Raw genomic sequence first — 19,516 nt, 5'->3', positions numbered from 1 at the left:
GCGGACGAACCCGTTTCTGCTGACATTGCCGTCCTTGTCGACAACCATCCAGTGACTGCTCTGGTCGACACCAGCGCCGACTACTCAGTTATCAGCGCTAAACTTGTGGCTGAACTCAGGGAAGTCACGACTCCTTGGGGGCATGGACCAAACCTTCGGACAGCAGGTGGTCATCTCTTGACACCAATCGGGAAATGCACCGCAAGGCTGCAAATCTGTGAGTCGACGTTCATTGCTTCTTTCGTTGTGCTTCCCGAATGCTCCCGGAAAGTTATCCTTGGCATGGATTTCCTTCGCGAGCACGGCGCTGTTATAAATCTTCGAGACTGCCTCGTAACGTTTGCGGACGACTATGGCCCGAAGCCTAGAGATACGGATCCGCAGAAGACTGCGCTTCGCATTGTCTACGACACCGTCACACTTCCGCCATGCTCCAGTATGTTCGTTACTGTACAGGGTGACATAGACCATGACGGTAGTGGTATCGCTGAAGCCAACCTTTTGGTGCTCTTGTCTCAGCAAATCTGCATTGCCCGTGGCATAATTCAATTTAAACGTGGGACGACTGAGTTGTTGGTCACCAATTTTAGTGGAGCATACCATTATTTGGCCAAGCGAACAATTATCGCTCATTCCGAAGCCATTGAGGGTGAAGCGTGTCCGACGATAGCCCCAATTTCTGCCACCGTTGAAAGTGGCACCACGGTAGCCGATACAGTCGATGTCAATCCGAAGCTGTCATGCGCGCAGAAAGAGCAAATCCGCTGTATCCTCGGCATGTTCAGCGACTGTTTCGCGTCTACATCTAAGATAAAACTAACACCGTAAAGCACCGCATTGTCACTGACCATGCTGAGCGACCCATACGTCAGCACGCCTACCGAGTTTCACAAAAGGAACAAGAGGCAATACGTTCTCAAGTGAGGCAGATGCTCGAAGATGGCGTAAACCAAATCTCGAACAGTCCATGGTCGTCCCCGTCGTACTAGCAAAGAACAAGGACGGCACTCTCCGAATTCGCGTCGATTACCGCAAACTCAACAGTCACAAAGAAAGACGTTTATCCGCTTCCGCGCATCGACGACTCACTAGACCGCCTCCGCCACGCCCGGTACTTCTCCTCTATGGATTTACGCAGTGGCTACTGGCAGATCGAAGTTGATGAACGCGACCGAGAGAAAACAGCATTCATAACGCCTTATGGTCTGTACGAATTCAAGGTGCTGCCCTTCGGTCTGTGTTCTGCCCCTGCGACATTCCAGAGGATGATGGATACAGTGCTCTCCGGTCTCAAGTGGGAAGCAAGCCTCGTTTACTTAGACGACGTCGTTGTCTTCTTGCAAACGTTTGAGCAGCACTTGCAGCGACTTAGATCTGTGTGTGCTGCAATTCGCACGGCAGACCTATCACTGAAACCAGAAAAATGTCATTTTGGTTACAACGAATTAAAGTTCCTCGGCCACCTTGTTAGCCCTGATGTATTCGGCCGGACCCAGACAAAACATTGGCTGTCGCAGATTTTCCACCACCTGCCAAAAAACGTGATGTGCGTCGATTTTTAGGCCTCTGCACATCCTACAGACGCTTTGTGCGAAATTTCGCAAACATTGCTGAACCCCTAACTCGTCTGACAAAAAAAAAGATTTTCCCTTCGTGTGGGGCCCTGAGCAAACACGCGCTTTCTCCGAGCTCCAGCAGCGTCTCCAGTCTGAGCCCTTACTCGGACACTATGACGAATATGCCGACACAGAACTACACACAGACGCCAGTAACATCGGCCTTGGTGCAGTCCTCGTCCAGTGGCAAGGCGGCGTCGAACGCCCTATTGCTTATGCGAGCCGTATTTTATCATCTGCGGAAGCGAATTACATAACCACTGAAAAGAAGTGCCTAGCTGTTGTCTGGCAATAGCTAAATTCAGACCGTACCTGTATGGTCGCCCGTTCAGAGTTGTTACCGATCATCATGCGCTCTGCTGGTTGGCGAACCTTAAAGACCCTTCCGGACGTCTGGCCAGGTGGAGCTTACGCCTTCAGGAGTTCGATTTGACAGTCATGTACAAGTCTGGCACGAAGCATACTGACGCGGACTGCCTTTCCCAAGCTCCTCTTAAAACAGCGTCAGGTGATCACGATCTCGACGGCCGTTTTCTCTGCGCCGTTAGTGTATCCGACTTGGCTGAACAGCAGAAGAACGATTCAGAGCTTCGACAATTCATCGAATTTCTCGAAGGCCGTGTGCCGCATCCACCACCAGCATTCGCCCGCTCGCCATCATCGTTCTGCGTTCGCAAAAATATCCTCTGTAAAAGAAACTTCGACCCTTACGCGACTGAGTACCTGCTCGTCGTCTCGCCAGCGTTACGAGTCGATGTCTTGTCCGCCTGTCCTGATGAGCTTTCCTCAGGCCACTAAGGATTCACACGTACCTTGGCCCGGATTCACCAACACTGTTACTGGCCTAAGCTCAATCGAGACGTGAAGCATTACGCGAAAACGTGTCATGAGTGCCAGCGCCGTAAAGCATCACATCAGCGCCCAGGCGGCTTTTTGAAGCCCGTCACTCCTCCGACACAACCATTCCAACAAATCGGCATGGATCTACTTGGACCTTTTCCCAAGTCTCGTGACGGCAACCGCTGGATTGTCGTCGCTACTGATTACATGATGCGCTACTGCGAAACGAAGGCATTACAACGTGGCACCGCCATTGAGACTGCCCACTTTTTATGAAGAACATCGTCCTCTGACATGGAGCACCAGCAGTTGTCATAACTGATCGTGGCACAGCTTTTACCGCCCGGATGATACAAGACGTCATGCAGCTTAGCGGCACAGTACATCGAAAAACTACTGCATACCACCCACAAAGCAACGGCCTTACAGAGCGACTAAACAAGACGATCGCCGACATGCTATCCACGTACGTTGACCAAGACCACAAAAACTGGGATGACATCCTCCCTTACGTCACGTTCGCTTACAACACCGCTGTGCAAGAAACAACTGGATTCACACCATACCGATTGCTTCACGGCAGGGAGGTCACTACAACGCTGGATGCCATGCTTCTACTAGACAGACGCCAGATTAGTGTCAAGACGAACGAATTTATCAGACTGGCAGATGCAGCTCGTAAGCTTGCAGTCGAACGAATTCACAAGAAACAATGCATCGACTCGTTGCGGTACAACGCTCGTCGTCGCGATGTCTCTTACCAACCCAGAGAACGAGTATGGTTGTGGACTCCCATTCGACAACGGGGCTGGTCAGAAAAGTTGTTACGCCGCTATTTTGGTCCCTGTAGAGTTCTCCGCCGTCTCAGCGAAGTAAACTACGAGGTTCTTGACTAGGGCATGGCTCGTAAATCCCGCCGTTCACAATAGCCACACGTCGTCCATGTTTCGAGGATGAAAACATTTTACCAACGCTGACTATTCGTCAAACTTCCTTGAGTTGACTTACAGTGATTGTGAACACCCCCTTGTGTACTGCTTATCGTATGTCTTTTCTTTTCATCTGGTAATTATGTTGCGACATCGGGACGATGTTCTTTGGGAAGGGGGGCAATGCCACTAGTACAAGTTCTGAAATCTGAAAGTATTATTTCCATAGATGCTGGCAGGCTTGTATGTGCCGCTGTTCAGAAGAGGACGAAGATGCACGTGCAGAGAAAAACAATAAATTCGTATTGCTGTTGTTCGAATCAGTTTGACGTCCTTGTGTGCCATTACCTACAGGTTACAGTTACGTTGTAACGTGACAATATAAATATATATATATATATATATACATTTGTGGAATACTGCAGGCCAAAAAGGCCCAAGCAGGAGGGGCACAAACACAACCACAAGATCAGTACATGAGTGACACAGCTTCACTAAAATACATCTGTGTAAGAGGAGAGCGAGTAGAAGAGAAACATCAAAACAAAGAAAGCACGCGATCAGTACATGAGTAACACAGCTTGACTAAAATACATCTGTGTAAGAGAAGAGCGAGTAGAAGAGAAACATCAAAACAAAAAAATCAAGCGATATTGGGAGGGGGGGTCAAGATTCACAGAATTAAACATTGGTTTCATCAAGATCGAAGGTTTGGAGGAAATCATAAGGCAACTTATTTATTCCATTCTGTTACAGTTCTCGGAAAAAAGGAAAACCTAAATAAATCTGTCCACGCAAAATACGGAGTTAAAGATCGGACATGAGAATGACGAGTTTGCCTGGTCGAAACTGGGGTAACGTAATGTGATGGGTCTAGCCCAAGTTTATTGTTAATTAGTGAGTCCAAGAATTTTAGACGCAGAAGCTGGCACCGCGATTGTAGCGTCTGGAATTCATTATCTCGCATTAGTTCTGTAACTGATGTACCACGACCACACTTCGAGTAAATAAAACGCACTGCTCGTCTTTGAATCTTTTCGAGGGAATATATGTTTGACTTAGTATGCGGATCCCATACAATACAAGCGTATTCAAGCTTTGGACGTATTAAAGTGTTATAAGCTAATGGTTTCACTTGCGACGGGGCGTCTCTGAGTTTGTGCCTTAAAAGACACAGTTTACGGAAAGCCGATGACGAAACATCGGCAATGTGTGCATTCCAGGACAACTTATTTGTTATCGTTATACCTAGGTATTTGTATTGACTGACTTCTTTTAAGGGTTGGCTTTTGGAGGAATAGGAAAACTGAAGGGGATTTTTCTTGTTAGAAATTCGAAGGCAAACAGATTTATTGAAATTGAGCACCATGTCCCATTTGTTACACCACGAAAGAATATTGTTAAGGGCAGTGTCGAGAGCGACCTGGTCATCTGGCGAGTGTGCATCTGTGAAAATAATGCAGTCGTCTGCAAAAAGTCTTATTTTAACCGGATCAGTAATAGCATTAACAATATCATTGCAATAAATTATAAACAGCAGCGGACCTAGAACACTACCCTGCGGTACGCCGGAATCTACTGGGAGATGAGGGGATGTCTGTCCACAGACGTCGACATACTGTTTCCGGCCGTTCAGGTAAGCAGACAGCCAGGATACTAGGTAGTTTGGAAGCCCTATAGTCTGCAATTTCTCGATGAGCTTGTTATGGGGAACACGGTCGAAGGCTTTACTGAAATCTAAAAACAGTACATCGACCTGACCAGCTTTGTCTAAAATATAAGCAATGTGATGAATAACTGAGACCAACTGGGTGACTGTGGAAAACCGTTTTCTAAATCCATGCTGAAAGGGAGATAAAATGTGGTTATCATCTAAGAAGCTGTTTAAACGAGTGGCAATTATATGTTCTAGCATTTTGCAACATGCGGAAGTCATAGAAATTGGACGGTAGTTTGGTATGCACTCTGGGTCCCCCTTTTTCACAAAGGACAGAACACGTGCCGATTTCCAATCGATGGGTAAAGTTGCTGAACTTATTGAGGCTCGGAAGATCACAACAATGTACTTGGCCAATATTTCGGCATATCGCCGGAGAAATGCATTGGGTATGTTGTCTGGTCCAGGGGTATATATATATATATATATATATATATATATATATATATATATATATATATATATATATATATATATATATATATATATGTCTGGTCCAAGGGTATATATATATATATATATATATATATATATATATATCCTTTGTTTTGGACCCACCATTACCTCTGTCTCAAATCGAATCTGATAGCCTGCGTCGATCACTGCTCATATATCCTTTTTCAATTTTTGGCTTTTCTTTCTATATAATTTTTTTTCTTCAGTCCAAAATTACTTTGTGTTTGAAAAACCATAAGCCTTTTACTTAAGATCCTGCCGCCCGGTTCTTGACCGATCTCCTTTGTGTGTGTGCGCCTTAGTAACAAGGATCATCATCATCATCACCATCATCACTAAAGGGACAGCAGAGCGCTTCCGAGCGCAGTTAAATAAACAAGTACTTTTTGCCTTATACCTTGAAGACGGATTTGAGTCTGATCGCAGTGTCTGGAACGCCATCGTCTTAATATTTGGTGCCGAAGAACCTGGATTGAAAACCAGGACCCTACGGGTGGCTACCAGTCAACTGCAGCGGCATGGACCGACTGAAGTCGAAGCGGACGTCGCGGCGAGCCCAGAACACAAGGATTATAAATGAGGCAAGTGCTCTCCTCGCTAACGACTCTGCCTCCTATGGCCAGCTCAATTCCATATATGAGAGGCTGAAGGCTAATAACGAAGAGCTTAAAAACTTGAACAACGAGATTGAGCAGCATATACCTGACGAGGAGTTCGAATTCGAGTATAACACCGTCTTACAATACGAGGACAGTGCTACGTGCATTCTCGCAGAGATTCTCGGCAAGAAAGATCGCATGCTTAGGACATCGACCGGAACTCAATAAACAGTTGCCCAGACAGTCACAGCACCATCAGATGGGACTGGAGTTAAATTGCCTAAACTGACAATAGCTCCTTTCTCTGGGGACCTATGCAAGTGGACCGAATTTTGGGAGCAACTTGACCAAGGTGTTCATAATAACAATCGCATCACTGCCACAGAGAAGTTTCATTACCTGCGACTGTATCTGGAAGGAGACGCTGCATCAGTAATTGTGGGACTTCCGACGACAGAAATTCGCTACAGTGACGCCATCAACATGCTACAGAAGCGATTTGGGGACAAGACGCGCCTGGAGCAAGAATATTTTGCCAATCTACGGATGTTAAGCTCTGTCCGTTCATCGACTGACACCAAAGCGCTACGCAGCTTGTACGACCAAGTTCTCGTTAGTATCCGAGGCTTATAGACTTTGGGTGTGCACAAGTCGTCATTTTCGTCAATGCTCTGCGACATCCTACTGCGTGCTCTTCTACGGGATATAGTCGTGCAGTATCATCGATCGTGTGCCGTCCAGTTGGCATTTGACTCGAGAGCTGAAGCTACGCCCGTGGGACTGAACCGTGTGCTCAACTTCTTGTGTATTGAGCTGGAAATCCTGGAGAAGAGTGATTTTATAAGGATGCCAGAGGACGAGAACATGGAACACTCCCCGTGACCAATCGGTCGACGTACTCTCGGCGTGGGAAACCGACGTCATCTGTGCTTCACAGCAACTCGGTACGAGAAAAAAAGGACTACTGCGTATTGTGCTCGTCCAGTCATCACGGATCGGAAGCCTGCACAGCTCACTTGTCACTGACGCAGAAGAAGGAACTGCTTTCCAACGACAAAAGGTGTTTCTGATGTACCACCAAAGGACATCGGGCGCGGGACTGCAAAAAGAAGATTTCCTGCTCCAGATGCCAAGCTCGACACGCTACAAGCATATGCGATCCCGATAGGTGTTCGCGGAAGTCGGACTATGCTAACACGAACAAAGAAAAAACTACGACAGTCTGCGCATCACTTGAAAGAAGACCTGTCAAGGAAGGCTCTATCACTTGCGTTTTCCTTCAGACTTTCAGAGCATGGGCCATGAATGATGACACCTGCCGCTACATACGAGGCGTTTTTGATGGTGGCTGTCAGATGACTTTCATAACTGAAGATCTGTCCAAGCACCTCCAGCTGAAAAGCGTGGGAACAACTCGAATACCCTTCAATACTTTCGCAAGTGCATCGGACCAAGAGGCTAAGAGGCGTCCCATCGTAGAACTATGACTGCGAAGCCAGTTTCCGACGCGGAAATAGTCTTAACTGCAACAGAGATCCCAAGCATCTGTCAGGACATTGCAGAGACTGCAATGGACGTAGCCTTCGTCGCGTCTTTCAAGAAGCTGGGAAAGGATGTCACCGGTGAGCTCAAACATCCATCTATCATCACTAAGAGTGGCATCAACGTGCTTATCGGGTCTGATCAGATGTGGAAAGTGTTGACTAGCGAAGTTTCACGGTGCGAAGGCAACGAATCATTTATCGCACTGAAGCCCAAGCTTGGATGGACCTTCCAGGGAAGCACATCGCACTTGGTGTCCCAACCAACTACTTCACAAATGATGGTGTGCTTGCTAAAAGCCCCAGCTACCAATTCCGACGAGATTTTGCACTCCTTTTGGGAACTTGAAAACATAGGAATTACGGACATGATAAACAAGCCATCTGAAATGAGCAGCACCACGAAGCATTTTGAGCAAACGATTATCTTTATTAACGGAGTATATGAAGTGGCCCTTCCTTGGAAGGATAATTTCGAGCTTGCAAGCAACAAGCAAGTCGCCGTTACTCGACTGGACAAGCTCGTCAACCGTCTCGACTCCAGGAAAGGACTGCTCGAAACGTATTACCATGCTATAAGAGAGTACTTGAGGGCAGGACACGCCGAAGTAATCAGTGATGTACCTGCAGACGTGACTAGGTTATATTACATGCCGCACAAGGAAGTCATGCGTGAACAAGCACTGACGACGAAAATGAGAGTGGTGTTTGACGCTTCGTCACATGTCAAAGGATGCAAGTCCCATAATGACTGCCTTGAAAAAGGTGACAACTTATACCAAGACCTCGTGCAAATTTTGCTACGCTTCAGAACGCACCCGGTGGCAGTTATCGCGGACATAGAAAAGGCATTCCTTCAGATTGCGATTCGGGAGGACGACAGAGACGCTTCCCGCTTTCTCTGGTTTGCAGAAGGAGATTTATTCAAGGGCAAGCTGCAAGAGTGGAGGATGACACGAGTGCCTTTTGGAGCTACATGTAGCCCATTTTTGCTCACAGCGACTATTCTCTACCACGTGAAAAGAGCACCGGCTACCACAGCACAAACAGCGCAAACTCTAGCCTAGTCGTTTTACGTGGATGACTTAGTCACTGGTGCCGACACAGAAGAGGAAGCTGCTAAATTTTGCCGAGAAGCGCGCACAATTATGAAATCGGCCGGCATGACATTGCGGAAATGGACAACAAATTCAATAAATTTGATGCGAACGCTTGAAAATCAAGTAGAATCTACTAGTAATGAGATGGTCGTTCTTCACGAAACGTCGGTCAAGGTCCTGTGTTTGGTTTGGAATCCTGCAAAGGATGAATTCAACTTTTTAGTTGAAAATCTACTCCGGTTTTTTACAGCACAGACGGACACAAAACGATTCGGCTTGCAGTCAGCATCAAGAATATTTGACCCGTTGGGATTTGTAGGACCATATACTATTGCCATACGAATAATTGTTTCAGAAGCTGTGGATACGAGCGATTGACTGGGATAAAGTATTGCCCAATGACCTGCAAAAAGAATGGAATGATTGGGTCATCCAGCTGCCGCAACTGCAAGACGTCGTCGTTTCTCGCTATCCGGGCGGCGGAGCAAAGAAGTCCAATGTGCTTCAAGTACATGTTTTCTGCGATGCCAGTCCAGCGGCATACGGAACAGCGATATACGTCGTGTCAAGTCCTGAGGAGCCGATACTGCTGATTGCGAAATCCCGTGTAGCACCCATTAAGGAGACAACGCTGCCGCGATTGGACCTGCTGGTTGCCTTAATCGGCTCAAGAATGTTGGCTTACGTGAAAAGCGCTTTGAGGAATGTTCAAATTGACTACACGATGTGGACAGATTCCACCATTCTGTTGTCATGGATAAAAGGTGACGTCGAAAGGGAGAAACAGTTCGTAGCCAACAGAGTCAATGAAATTAGGTGCACTACAGATTCATCAAAGTGGAAATACTGTCCTGGAACGGAAAACCAGGCTGACCTACTCACGCATGGCACGACGCTTGAAAGACTGCTGTGCAGCTCAAAATGGTGACATGGTCCCGAGTGGCTAACTAAACCGATGTCTGAATGGCCCCTACAGTTCAGTGAACTAGACATAGCGGAAGCCACCCAAGGTGAAGTTACAACAGTCCACGTCGCACTAATGATCACGCTTCTCAGTTCCGATAATCGAGATTCAACGGTACAGCAGGCTACTCAGAGTGACTGCGTGGGTTTTCAGATTTACTGACCGATTCAGAAAAAGGACGGATCGTAGAGCACATCTCGTGGCAACAGAAATCCTGAACGCTGAACAGCACGGAGGAAAAAGAGGTAAAGAAAGGGCATGCCCAGTAGAAATGTGGCGGAAATTACGTCACGCGCGGCCATATTCACTGGGCACAATGGCGGCGTTTTGTTGTTGTTGATGTAGCGCGGTGCGGCACCGTTCAGGCGGTCCAGTGGCGGTGTGCGCGTTTTCATGGGCCTCGCACCTAACCGTGGCGTACTGCAGGTGTTCGACAGCATACATTCTTTGTGCCGCATTGTTAGCTACGCGATTTTCCACTGGCGGTGGTTATAACCAAATGTCTGAACTAGAAACCACGGAACGAGCGCGCGTATACGTACTCCGAATTTGCAGCGTCCGTCAAAATTATGCTGAAAAGCCATCATAGAAGATAATGACTGTGCTCAAGAATTCGTTTAATGAATGCTTTGCAGGTTAGTGACAGTTATGTGGTGTTGCTTCTTATGACAACAGACGATGCATTCGGGGTCCACAGGCCCTTATTAAGACTGTAATCTAATCTTTCTTTTCATGTTCCTGTTTGGCGCTGAGCTGTGTTTCAGATAAGGAAGACAGAAACAAGCGCCTTCCCTTTATTTTCCTCTAATGACTAGCCAATTATCCCGGAGACATCTTCCCTCGCATTTGGCTGGCTTTCCCTGTCGTCATTGGCGGCTGTGTCAACGCGTGAAGCTTTTATCACGCATTCCTTCAGCTAACTTTCCCACCTTTCGCCCTAACGGGATCCTGGTCTCCGTTCTCCGTAGCTACTAGTGCGTGAATCACACTGAAGACGTGTTCCCAGGCACTTTCGGGTGGTCTTCACTGCTTTCGTCCTATTGAAATCATGGCCTTTGGGATATCCGTAGGAACCAGTGCGCGTCGGACAAAAGAGGGGCGAAAACAAAGAGGCCGGCGGAAACTCAACGGGCTGCCGCGCACACAAACTCCACCGACGCCGACTTTACTGGCATAATTACGGACCTCCGGGTTTATTGCAAGGAAGACTTTTTTCTTTTAAGTGTGAATACACTTTATAAGCGACCCCAAACCATCCACCGCCGTCGGCGGCGTCCGCAGTCTTCTCTCTATCTTTAAAAAAAAAAAGAGGACTTGGCGGGCCGCAGTGCGCCGCTCCAGCGAATAAGCCACGGACGCGACGCTGATAGCGGTGTCAGTAACGCGCCTTATACCCCCTCCCCCTTCGCTCGCTCCTCCGTTCTCCTCGCTCGCTGCAGCTGCGCGCGCACCCCTCTCTCTCGCGCGCCCGCCTTCTCTCTCAGTCTCCCGTCGAGAACGGGTCGTGAGGGGGAGTAAAGTTAAAATCCGTTGACATTCGCCAGTGAGTTAACGTAAACTCCCCCGTGTGATCAAATTGCGATTCCCAGGAACCATTACACCATAAAGGCACCGTAGTGTGATAAGTAAATATAATAGTGCGAATTAATAAATACCCCTCATAGCATCACCCCGTGTATTCGCACTTAACCATGTTCATCCTCGGGGAAATGCTTGGGAGTTTTTTTTATCGTTGTGTCTAGCCCACAGCCTGACCGAAAATTTCATAAAGCCTAAAGAAAAGCGCAAAAGGGGCAAAAAGTGATCTGAAAGAAGCTGTACAAATTTCGGTGCCTGGTTCGTCGCGCGGCAATGTCTGAAATATCATCTTTATTTTCACAAAGAACACATCAAATAAAAAGAAAGCTTAACGTGCAACTTGCCGTGTTTATAGTAAACGCCGGCAGTGCAAGAGTACAACAGCCATACGCAGAGATTTCGTCAACCGTATCGCAACAAGACAGCGTATTGAAATTCGTTTCGTTGGTTTCGGATAGCACCGGCGCACGCGGCGTGCAAGCCACGTGCTTTTTGAGACAGAGAGGGAGTCGCGCCTTTTGCTTCGCATTCATGTAAACAAGAGGAGAATTTGCCCAGTCAATATGGCTGACTTCCGGCTTCATCGCTGCTTCACAACGAGTGACGTCAGGGCCTCTCCTTATCTTTCCTTCCTCCGTGCTGAACAGTATTGGATAAGATGTACACAAGAGCAAGGCTTTCTTGAAGAACTCACCGCTTTGACCAACGGCCAACCAGTCGAGTCTACATCTCGAATCGCTCAACTACGCCCTTACATAAACAAAGACGGAATTCTTCGGGTTGGAGGCCGATTATACCTCATGCATTCCCAACAAGATATCAAGCACCCAATCATAATGCCTTCAAGCCAGCACTTTTCGGCACTTTTGGCAAACAGAGCCCATCTTCAAGTCTTACATGGAGGAGTTAGAGATGCACTTACAGCTTCGGGAACGCCACTGGATTTGTCGAGCTCGCTCTTTGGTAAAAACAGTGCTGCATGGCTGCAATATATGCAAGCGTTTCAGGACGGGCCCAGGAAGTGCTGAGACTGCTTCGTTAACAAGTCATCGAGTGTCACCAACGAACCCGTTCGAAGTTGTAGGAGTCGACTTCGCGGGCCCTCTGTATGCACGCACGGAGAAAGGGGACACGAAGTACGTGCTACGTTGCACTTTTTACGTGCGCCGTATCTATAGCCTTGCATCTCGAGCTTTTCTCGGAAATGACATCCGAGGCTTTCCTGCTGCGCCTACGACGATTTGCAGCTCAGAGAGGATTACCTAGCGTGATCTATTCTGACAATGCACGAAGCTTTCACAAGACAACGGCAGACATAAAGCGACTACACCGAATGTTCTCTGAAGAGGACGTCGCTGGTCACCTCAGCACCAACGGCATTTCGTGGAAGTTTATTGCACCAAATGCTCCTTGGTGGAGTGGATGATGGGAGCGCCTCGTACGATCAGTGAAGCTTCCGCTGCGTAAAATTATCGGCAAAGCTCGTCTGAACTACGAAGAAATATCGACAGTGCTGGCGGAGGTCGAAGCAGTCGTAAACTCTAGGCCTCTGACTTTCATCGAGACAGATGCAGGACAACCTTGCACTTTGACACCAGCCGAACTTCTCCTTGGACGAAGCTTGACTTCCATACCGTATGTGATCGCTGACGAAATCAACAGTAACTCCAAGCGAGCAGACACCATACGCAGACACAACTACAGGAAGCTGCTGGTTGAAAGTTTTTAGAAGCGTTGGCAAAAAGAATACCTGTTGCAATTACGATCTGCACACTTTGCCGACATGAAATCAACTACAGCATTGAATCAAGGGGACATCGTTCTCGTGCATGCGGACAACACGCCACGCCCGCTATGGAAGCTTGCAAGGGTCACGGAAGTGTGCCGCAGTGCCGACGGTCTCATTCGTTCCTGCAAGATCAAGTTGCAAGGCGTTCACTTTGCGATCAGGCCGATACATAGACTGTACCCTCTTGAGCTATGTGTTTAACTTTGCGCGGCTGAGAATGTTGTTGTTTTTTTTTTTTTTTTCACGTTCCGGGCTGGGTCAAGAAAACGAGAAAGAAGAGCGTGAGCGAGAGTAGAGACGCGGGAACGCTCAAGTGACAGCAGAGTGCTTCTGAGCGCAGTTAAATAAACAACTACTTTTTGCCTTAAAGACGGAGTTGAGTCTGATCGCAGTGTCTGGAACGCCATCGTATTAATACTCGAATATCCTCCCTAAAAAGTATCGCCGATGAGGCTGTGGAGCAATTGTCAACTCGATCTACTATGCAGAGGTGTAAAAAACTAAAGAAAATTGAAAAAAAAACACCAAGATCAGTCTTAAGTTGAGAATAAATAAAATGTTTTCGCTCAATTGTTCCAGATAAAGTGTTCACTGTTGCATGTAAAGTTAAATCAGCTGCATTATCATAAGCACATCGACGGAAAGAGACGAAAACATTCAAAAGCTCAGGAACGCAAACAGTTGTGTCGGCATTTTTCAGCTTTTCATCGCTCTTTCCGTCTCACAGTTTTCATATTCACTTCATAACAGCCCGTTCAATTGCGAGCATTGAAGTTATAGTCACTGAATTTTATAAAAGGCTCGAGTCCACTTTTATGAGATCACACACATGCTAAGTATTACTTCGTGGCTGTTGCATCTGATACTGTATTGTACCAATGCTATCGACCTATTAGGAGGAAGTTAAAAGTCTATCTTATTTTGTGTTACATGAACAGTGGCAATTGCAATTGCTGAGGTCATTTATTCTAACTGAAGCGGTTAAATCTGAAGTGAACTCACATTTACTATAATGAGTTTTGATGCATTAGGAAAGATGTAGCTCTTCCGGATTGGTTAGTTGTGATCTAGTAGGGTTACAGTAAAATGTGCTCACAATTCTTACTTCTACCCTAACTGATCAGTGTGTAAGCCTCTCGGGCAAGACAATACCGAAAATTTGCAAGGAGTGTAAAAGCAAGATCGGTAATTACCTGGTGGGCACACGCTAGGCAGATATAAAAGAAGATTTCGAGGGTCCTGCTAAAATGCACGTGCCTAAGCGTAACTAACGCAAGCACACCGCTCATGCGATTCCATGAAGGCTCGTGCAACGCGTCCTCTCTCGGTAGCGCCACAGTGGTGATTTGGGTAACTACACCTGTCCCGCCAGTTTCGGAGCACGCGTTGTACCGTGTCAGTACTCTAGTCCTCTAGTGACTCTACTCTAGGTCGGTCACTCAACCTGGCGGTTTCTGCAAAAGAGGTGTGACGGCGAAACATCCGTGCTTTAGCTGTCAAATTCGCGCGAGTTGTACTGTTCGGAAGAGCAGGGACGCTCATGCAGCAGACGACAATGTCATCAGATTTGCATGGGCCGAAGAAAGAGCAGCATGGCAAGATTCTTTGACGTCGTCCGGTGCCTTCGCCCATGTTGAGCAGCGGTGAGTCACCGGCTGTCCAGCGACCTACTTCGTGGGTTGCCGATGAAAGCTTGTCCAGTGCGCGGGTGTGGGTCACTGCGAATTCGGCGCGTCGTGGTTATCCGTCGCCTGTCACTCTGGCAGGTGCGCCTTGAGGCACGCACTTTTCGCGAGAGTGGTGTAATGCTTATCGAGAACCAGAACAAAAAATAAGTGCTTTATGTTCTGCGGTTTTTCTTAACGTCGCTGTCCTGAAGCAGCAGCTGCAGGCGGTGGCACATAACTCGAGCGCCTCCGTGTCGATAAGTTGTTTGTTGAATCAGCAACCACCTGTCTTAGTTGGCGCACGAGGACGTCGTTGTCAACACAACGAAAGGTCGCGCGTTATCTCTATAGTTTTGCTTATCTCGGCAGCACAGCGCAAGAAGTGCTTTAAAAAAAAAAAAGACTCCCATGCAGGCTCAGCTAGGGTCTGTAGGTACGCTCGCCGATTCTATCATATTTTAAACGTACTGACGAATTCATTAACATACTTAAAACTCGATCTTACGAAACCCGATTTTACGAATATCCCCATAGCACGAAATTTCCATTCGCAGGCTCGGTATGAGTTATATGTTATCATCAACATAATGCGACCGCATTTCTCCGCTCCGATGCAGGACGGATGAGGGGATTTCGGAATGACGGAGGGAATCAACAACATGTCATATAGCTCACACGAAAAATTCCACTTGTAATAGCTTAGCTGCTTTAGCCTAGAATATGTGTGGGGAGTACATGGAAATTGGTCAAGCCCCACTCCAGAGTACAGCACATGCTAGGGAAAGCAAACACATTGGAAGAGAGAAAGTGGAGACGTTGGTGCATTCAGTGGAAGCATCAGTGTTTGTAGCAGCAATCCGTCAGAAAAAAACCATGATGATGGAAAATTTCGGCGGATTCTTTTACCAACTGTAAGGTACCACTCTCACATTTAAGTTAGACACTAGATTGCTTGTCTTTCGGTTTGGTAACCTGCCAAAATTTTCCAGGATTGGTCCTCATTAGACTGGGTAGATTGCAGTACTTGTTTTTAACATAATTTATTGTAGATATTGTTAACTTAGCCAGTTATTTCTAAGTCATCCAGTCTAATTAACTCTTTGACCGCCAAGCTTTTCTAAGCCCCTATTTCTTTCTGGTAAACGCTCGGTTCACGTCCCGAGTGAACCAAGGATCATCTGCTTTAGATGAGAGGATTAACTTTGGCACACTGCAATCTTCCGACGAATGGCCACTACAAACACCGATGCCTCCACTGGATGCAATTTTATATGAGTTTCAGTCGATCACAATAACAGAAACTGGCGTAGCATGTGCTATAGAGAGACTACCGTGCAAAACTTGTCATGGTCCGAACGGTATCAGTACAAAACTTTTGAAGCTGTCATCAATGAAATCATCCTACCTTTTATCTATAATTTTTCAATGGTCACTGGATTCGGGGTGCTTCCCTAATGACTAGAAAATTGCGAATGTTATTCTTTGCTTTATGTCCTGTGACAAGAATATCACTAACAATTACTGTCCTATTTCTCTGACATCCATTTGTTGTAAGATACACGAACTTCTTTTATACAGCCACATAGTGTCTCACCGCCTCCTCTATTTTATCAATGCCAGCCTGGTGCACTCGAACCAGCCGTTCACCAGTTTCTCCTCTAGCCCTTCCCTGCTTTCGCCCATTGCCTAGCCTTTGTTAGTGGCTTGCGGTCCTGGGAAGAAGAGTTTTAGGGCCGCTGTTAATTTTAATTTATATCAATGATATATCAGTTAACATGCAGTCTACCGTACGACTTTTTGCTGATTACTGCGTAATATGTAAATAAATAGGCGATCAGAATGACATTTTAATCCTGCTATCTGACTTAACACTTTCCCATTGGTGCAGCAAATGGCAATTGAAAAATTATGCTGAAAAGACCAAACATATTGAATTCAGTCCAGATGGCAATCAATTGCCGAATGTATACCTCATCAACAACTTTCCCGTGGAAACAGTATCGTCCATTAAACACTTAGGTGTCACTCTGCAGTACAATCTTAAGAGGAACAATTATGTAAAATTACCAGCAAAGCCTTTTGTAAGCTTGGTTTTTTAAAATGCCGCCTACGTCTGGCTACTTCAGACACTAAACTTGAAGCATTTAATTCACTCAATAAGCCAATTTTAGAGTATGCTTCTAACATATGGCATCCGCATCAAGCATATCTTTCTGACATGCTTGAGCCAATTCAAAATAAAGCCGGTAGGTTTGTTGCTTCTTTATATTCATGTTTTCATAGTGTATTACTAAAAAAATAAAAAGAACTCTTGGTGTATAACTCTCAGTACATGCAGGAAATATTCCAGATTATTCTTCTTTTATAGCATCTAATTAAGCAATAGCCCTTTCTCACTGAAACTCATTCATCCTGGCGTAAAAATTTCAACGTGACGCGATCACAAGGTGCGTCCACTATTTTCTCGCACAGTAAAATATATACACTCTTATTTTGTTTAATCAATAAACGAGTGGAACACCCTTCCTTGCAGCATTGTGAGTATTAAAGAATTAACTGGTTTGTAGTCAGCCCTACTATCTTACCTAAGTGAGCAGTCCTGGCATACTAGTTGAATTGCCTGATTCCAAGTTTGCACTTGTTTTATGTATATTTTTGCTAGATTGTACTCTGTCATATATTTATTGTTCGCCTATTTTACTCTACTGTACGTTTTACTCTATTACTGAACTGTGTTTGCTTATTTTTTTTAATTGTATTTCCATAATGTTTGCCTGTTTTTGCATTTTTCTTTTTTGCATGCTTCTTTCTTCTTTATTTGGTCTTCTTCATTCATTAGACTATGCTATGTATTGTCCCCCTCCCCCTTGTAATGCCCGTTCTTGGGCCCCTAGAATTAATAGATGAAATGAAATTAAAAAAAAGAGCAATTTGAAATGGTGGGGAAGATGGTAAGGGCAGAGCAAAGCTTAGCACAACCAGGAGGCAAGGAGACAGGCGAGCTTCAAGCGAGAATTCTGCTCGTTAATGTGGGGAGGAAAAGAAATAAATGAAATGAAATAAAGTTTCAAAGCAGGATTCAAACCCAAAGCGAGTGCGGTGGCTCAACAAATGGGAACCACATGATTGCATTGCTATAGGTAAGAGAATGAGAGAGAATAGAACATGATTATGAAGCAGACTGCATCGTGCCCTCAAATTGCACAGCATTTTTTACCCAATAAAATGGAACCAGCACCGCACGTGCAACCGCAACACTACAGAAAGCTGATCATAGGCAATGTATACCAAAGGTTTTGTGGCTAGCTGACTGCGCTGACTTTTGGCTGGCAGCAGCTTGACAGCACAGCGTAAAACTGAGACATGTCCCGCCTAAATCTGGACGTTTGGCCACTTTACGCCGATATAAACAAATGGTAGGAACGTGGTGTTGATGCTGACTTGACAAGTTTTCCCCCAAGTAAATGTCTAAAAGAAAGCACTCTTAAACCAGATGGTTTCTGTATATGGTCACTCAGAAATATTGTGAGAGATGGGCCTCTTCCTTACTCAACCTGCTTGCCTACTCCCATCTTTTCATATCACAGCTTCACATGACCTGTCTTCGGACATACAGCCACCCACGTCCTTCAGCATGCACAGGGGTGGGCTGGTGCAAATAAAATGCCACAACAGCTATTGTGTACCATGCACGTCCTTCAGCATGCACAGGGGTGGGCTGGTGCAAATAAAATGCCACAACAGCTATTGTGTACCATGCAGTACACTTTTGTATTTTGAAACACTAAATAATGGCTTTCTTGTTCCTGCGAATTTCCCAATTTAAAGAAATTTGGCGATGGAAGTCCGTTGCTCTAGCTGTGAAGGTCACCCCGCTTACTCGCGATTAGGCTTTTCTTGAAAAAAAGAAAACGGGAAAAGCAAGGTATTTTTTGGAAAGCCCCATGTATGCAAAATATTTTCTGTGAAGATTGCCAATTGCGCAGAAGAAAAAAACCGAAAAACACTACAGGATGCATGCAAAACAGATCAATATATGCCTTCTTTTTTTTCCTGCACTTTTTTGTACTTTTGTGCTGTAAGCAATTGGTTGCCAACAAAAAAAATCACAGCATATCCACGCAGTCAATGATGATGAGTGGTGCGAAGCTTTGGAAGGCTTTATCGATAAACCGGGAATCGTTGGTTTGTCCGTTCGTTTGCAGCTGCTGAATGAGTCATCAAACTAGGCAGTCATGTTCGAGCTAGGAGGGGCAGACCCAAGGCTTTAGGAGCTTCGCCCCTGAAAAAAGAAACAGATCATAGAACTCAAAGTCAAATTAGATCTTTCTTTCTAAGAGGCACGCAAACAATTCTGCATACATAACCAGTCCGATTCATTCTTCACTGATGCCTTGTCTCTTTGCACCCGCCAATGCCACATCGATTGTGACTGTGGTCGTGTCACCAGCGCCCCGCACTGGAGCAGGCTGTATTGCTCCACCCACTGTTGACCAGGGCCAGCGTACTTTCGAGTGTTCTGGACCCTGGCCACTGCAAGTGCAGTTGGGCCAGAAACCACCGTAAATGCGCCTGCTGGGCAGGCATTATTCGTCACATCACAAGAGGTGATGGATACAAGCCACACTCCTCTGGGGCCTCAGATGCCAAAGGACAGACGCAGCTCTTTGGAGCGCAACAAGAGAAACTCCACATTACAGGGCCCCCAAAAGGCCCTGTT

The 19,516-nt window shown here is 46.2% G+C and overlaps 1 protein-coding gene and 1 long non-coding RNA gene across 6 annotated transcripts in view; one reads left to right on the top strand and one right to left on the bottom strand.

Annotated features, from left to right (window-relative positions):
* Positions 1-19,516, bottom strand: part of LOC119159835 (uncharacterized) — a 77,930-nt gene that overhangs the window by 24,345 nt on the left and 34,069 nt on the right. The gene's annotated exons all lie outside the window — the stretch shown is intronic.
* Exn (Ephexin) overlaps positions 14,550-19,516 on the top strand; it is a 191,481-nt gene continuing 186,514 nt past the window's right edge. For all 5 annotated transcript variants that reach the window (XM_075890921.1, XM_075890920.1, XM_037419966.2 and 2 more), the window contains exon 1: positions 14,550-14,772. The gene's annotated coding sequence lies outside the window, so the exon portion shown is untranslated. The remainder of the gene's footprint in view (positions 14,773-19,516) is intronic.

This window comes from Rhipicephalus microplus, chromosome 3, assembly GCF_043290135.1.
Source record: "Rhipicephalus microplus isolate Deutch F79 chromosome 3, USDA_Rmic, whole genome shotgun sequence".
Classification (NCBI taxonomy): domain Eukaryota; kingdom Metazoa; phylum Arthropoda; class Arachnida; order Ixodida; family Ixodidae; genus Rhipicephalus; species Rhipicephalus microplus.
This window is presented reverse-complemented; position numbering and strand designations above follow the sequence as displayed.